This window comes from Podarcis tiliguerta (genome assembly GCF_965153285.1).
Source record: "Podarcis tiliguerta genome assembly, chromosome: 13".
Lineage (NCBI taxonomy): Eukaryota > Metazoa > Chordata > Lepidosauria > Squamata > Lacertidae > Podarcis > Podarcis tiliguerta.
In genome coordinates this window covers 40,170,393-40,175,653 of record NC_139546.1, presented here as the reverse complement: position 1 = coordinate 40,175,653, position 5,261 = coordinate 40,170,393, and positions in this window count along the sequence as shown.

Sequence of the window (5,261 nt, the reverse complement as noted above, 5' to 3'; positions counted from 1 at the left end):
TCTGACGTGCTTGGCTTTGTGGGATTTTTTTGTTGGATCAATTCACTGTGGGCAGCCCTGCAGTAAGACGGACGGAAGGAGAATCTCGCACCAAGTTTTCACAAATTGAGTCCCCTACCTTGAGGAATAGGGAATCTTATACACAAGAAGTTGGCCAAATGTGAAGCTGGGGTAAAGTACACCAGATCCAGATTCCATTCAGGAGACAGGGCTATTGTTTTATTTTTATTAGGTATCTTCTGGTTTTATATACTGCCCTGAGACCCCCGGGTATAGGTCGGTATATAAATTCTAATAATAATAATAATAATAATAATAATAATAATAATAATAATAATATTGCTGGCTGAGCTGGGCTAAGCCTGGCAGAGGGCAAACAAGAGTTTGAGTTAAAGGTAAAGGGACCCCTGACCATTAGGTCCAGTCGTGACCGACTCTGGGGTTGTGGCGCTCATCTCGCTTTACTGGCCGAGGGAGCCTGCGTACAGCTTCCGGGTCATATGGCCAGCATGACTAAGCCGCTTCTGGTGAACCAGAGCAGTGCACAGAAATGCCATTTACCTTCCCGCCAGAGCGGTACCTATTTATCTACTTGCACTATGATATGCTTTCGAACTGCTAGGTTGGCAGGAGAAGGGACCAAGCAACGGGAGCTCACCCCGTTGCGAGGATTCGAACTGCCAACCTTCTGATTGGCAAGTCCTAGGCTCTGTGGTTTAACCCACAGCGCCACCTGCGTCCCCTGAGTTTGAGTTAGGCCACCCTTTTTTCCAGCTTACCTTGCACCATGATAACAAGTCACATGACCATGCTAAATAGGCTTAGGATCTGGTCTAAGTCCTCCGTGCCACATCCAGTTTAAAATCCACCAGCCTTGGCTCACCCAGCTGGATCCCAGTTCAGCCAGGATACGCCTAGCTGTGTGCCAGGAACCTCTCAGCTCAGCTGGAGATCCACTGGATCATCTCATCCTGGTAGATCTTGGTTTTCTAGGTTTTCTCCCTAGATTTATTCCCTTCTGCTTCATGGTGGATATGAGATCATCTCTCTATGTCTGTGAGGTTCAGGAGAAGTACAGGTTAAGAGCTTCATGCTCAGTCTAGCCTTAACATACCAGAATTTGAAAGTTCCATTTCTTCCCACCCACAAACCTCACAGCTATGAAACTATGGCAGTTTTGCCCTTAACAGATTTATCTATTGGATGCACCGCTGGTAGGCAATTAAAAACATTTTAAAGTTTTGTATATTGGATATGGGATTATAAATGTTGAGTGACAAAGTGTAATTTTGAATCTCGAAATAAAATATTCAGAATAAAAAAGTAAAAGCCCATTCAGCCCAGCATCCTGTTTCTCAAAGTGACCAAACCTGAAAGCAAGACCTGAGTCCCCAGTTGCAATTCCTAGCAGCTAGATTTCCAGGGCAATCAGTCTCTGATCCTGGTGCAAATTCTGTCGCTGCACCAGCATACTAGGAGGGAAACACCACCGGTTGGATTTCAGCCTGTTTGCTGCACACATCTCTTCAAGGAGACCTTTCACAAGCAAAGGGTAGCTTCTCTTATTTGAAAGGGCACATCGGGGCGGTAAGAATCACAAAGTGAGGTTGGTGGAGGCTTTGGCCAAGTGTAACTATAGAACTGGTGTCTTCCTAGATTAAGAAAATAAGATAAAATAAGCATTACAGGAAAAAACGAAGTCTTTCTCTTAAGTGCAGGATCAATATGTATGGGAAAGATGCGGGCTTGAGGCGAAAAAGTTTTGAACTATATAGTCTGCACTTTTTATACAGTACAACGTATTTAAAAACAATCCAACAATTATTCCGAATATAGAAAGTAACAGTCCTCTACCGCTAGATGGCGCTGATCAGTCGTAGAAGCCAACAAGATGCTCAATGTCCTACAATTCCACGTGGCACCTAGTGACAGAGGTTGCTAGATAAACTTTTTACGAACCAAATGATCACAGCTGGCTCGTTGGTCTAGGGGTATGATTCTCGCTTAGGGTGCGAGAGGTCCCGGGTTCAAATCCCGGACGAGCCCTATATTTATTGCAATACTAAACGATGAGTGAACGTTCCTACAGTGTCGGGTTTTATCTCTTTTCTCCTAAAAAGAAAGTTGCATACTATAAAAATGTCCTTAAAAAACAAAGATTGGTCCTGGGCAAAAAAATTCTGTGGTCTGTATTCTGAATTTCTGTAACATTTTCCTGGTGGCAAGTCCCACTGAACATCTAAATAGATGTGTCTAGGATTCCACTTGAATGCTGTTTTCAGAATATCATGGGTGGAACAAATGAGTGCATATTAACAGCATTAATAAAAATAAAATGTTCCTGACTTCAACTGTTATTACAAATCCCCACCTGAATTCTGACTGTCCACCAACTTGCTTTTCAGTTCTTAAACACAGCACCAAAGTGTGTGAAAAATAATAAAAGAAGAACGTCACAGAGCATGTGCAGAGTGTTTTCCTACCCAACCCTGTCAAACACATCAAGGATGAAAAGAAAGGGTTTGCAGATCAGAAATTATGGCCTCTTTTAAAAAATAAACAAATAAACACGGAGAGAATTATGCACATATTGCAACTCAACCAATCCTCCATTTCTTAAAAGTGTTATTAAAATCGGCATCCATACATTATGGCATTAATTTGGAACCATGTATCTTCTAAACACACACACACACACACACACAAAACACTGGGCATTTATTTTATTTCCTTAAAAACGTTATTTTCAGACAGTCCAAATTTCTCAGGCTTTTTTTTTTATTTAAAAAAAGCAATAACAAACACATGATGAATCTTCTTCAAGCCTCTCCCTTCCTCCACATCAGTTATGGAGGAGGGGGGCACACACTTTTCTAAAGCATTTTTAAAAACGAGCTTTCTGTGGGCTATTCATACACTGATTATTGTTATTATTATTAGCCTACTCCAGACATGCTTTTGTGGTGGAAGTGGAGAAGGTTGATCCTCTGGGAGGTGCGGTACTGTGAGAGTGAGGGTTTAACTCTGGGCTCAGTAGCGTATGCCCCCCCCCCCCAGATAGAATCATGGAGTTGTAGAGTTGGAAGAGACCCTGAGGGTCATCTAGTCCAACCCCCTGCAATGCAGGAATCTCAGCTAAAGCATCCATGACAGATGGCCATCCAACCTCTGCTTGGAAACCTCCAAGGAAGGAGGGGCCACCACCTTCCAAGGCAGTCCATTCCATTGAAACTTCCAGTAGCCTCAGCTAGCGCAGCCAGGGAAGCTGGAGGCTTGCAACCTCTAGAGCAAGGATTCGGCAACTTGCGGCCCATGGGCAGGATGCAGTGGCGTAGCGTGGGGGGTGCAGGGGGGCCCGGCCGCACCATCTGGGGGGGGGGGGCGCTCGCACTTGCAGCTCTCTGCCACTACCTGGCTCACTCACTCTCTCTCACTGCAGTGCTGGCTGTGCGAATCCGATCCGAGCCGCCGGGTCGCCGCCCACTGTGGAGGAGAGGGTGCGGTGCGGAGAGAGAGGAGGGACTATCTGGGGGAGGGACAGTGCAGCGGGGGGGGGGGGCGCAAATTACTTGCCTTGCCCCGGGTGCTGACAACCCACGCTACGCCACTGGCAGGATGCGGCCCATGAAGACCGTTTTACCGGCCCACGAGCTGCCTGCTCGGCAAGTCCCCCACACGCTGCGCTAAAGCAGCACAGCGCGACGTGGGGAATCGCTGAGTGGCACCGGAAATGGCGTCTGTCCATGCACAGATATCAAAAATAGTGTCTGAGCATGTCCAGACGCCGAAAATCTCCGTGGGAGCGATCTGGCCCATGGCCGGTAAAGTTTGCCAACGCCTGCTCTAGAGGGCCATAGGTTCTCCATTCAATGGTTTAACCCTTTCTCCTTCCCTTGCAGCCCCGATTTAAACAATTGATCGGGGGGGGGGCATCAGCAGTGGGTCCTGGCAACCGTCAAAAGAAGCTAAGTACAGAAGCTCGGGTTACAGATGCTTCAGGTTACAGACACTTCAGGTTGCAGACTCCACTAACCCAGAAATATGACCTTGGATTAAGAACTTTGCTTTAGGATGAGAACAGAAATCGTGCTCTGGCGGTGCAGTGGCAGTAGGAGGCCCCATTAGCTAAAGTGGTGCTTCAGGTTAAGAACAGTTCCAGGTTAAGAATGGACCTCCAGAATGAATTAAGTTCTTAACCCGAGGTACCACTGTACTTACATTGGCCCTATGTGTGTCTGGTGGGAACTGTGATCTCTACCAGATCTGGTCCTACCGTGAGGTTGTGTGAGGTGGCCTGCAAACACGCAATGTTTAAGATCCCATTCAAAGGCAGCAAGCAGTCAATTCTTTAGTTTTATTGTATTATTATTATTATTATTTATTATGTTTTTTTATTTATACTTTTCAAATTTATATATTTCATTATTTTCCAATCCATTTAACATTTCAAAATTTGACTTCCTTCCCCCTCTTTCTCCGGTTCCTTAAATTTATTTTTTCATATCTTATGCGTATCCAAATTCATTTAATTTACCCATTTGGTTATCTACTGCAAATATATACTTTTAAAAAACCTGCAGGTTATTACAAGAATCCTGCTAATGTTTTTATCCGTCTACAATTTATCTGCAAATATTCAATAAGCCATTTCCATTCTTTTATAAAGTGTTTGCTATATTGATTTCTTATTCTTCCGGTAAGATTCACCATTTCTGCATATTCCATAAGATTTTGTATCCATTCTTCCTTTGCTGAGACTTCTGCTTCTTTCCATTTTGGGGCAAGTACCATTCTTGCTGCTGTTGTAGCATACATAAATAAAATTCTATACAATTTAGGAGGTTCTGTCCCTATAATTCCCCAAAGAAAAGCTTCTGGTTTTTGTTTTGTTTTTTATAAAAGTTATTTTGAACATCTTTTTCAATTCATTATACATCAATTCATGATATATAATGGAAATGAAATGAGGAATGAAATGATTTATTGGAATATTTTTGATCACCCACGAGGCTACTATTTGTGCTTGTCAGCCGGGTCATCAAGCCGTTTTATGTGCCAAGTTCCGCGCCACTTGGCTAAAACCTATTCCATTATCACCCTCTGGAGAAATCTCAGTGTGATCATTGCGCCTCAGTTTGTTAAACGCCACACCCAATGACCCAATACTAGGGGCCAGTGGCGTAGCGTGGGGGGTGCAGGGGGGGCCGACCACACCGGGCGCAACATCTGGGGGGGGGTGCTCGCACTCGCAGCTCTCTGCC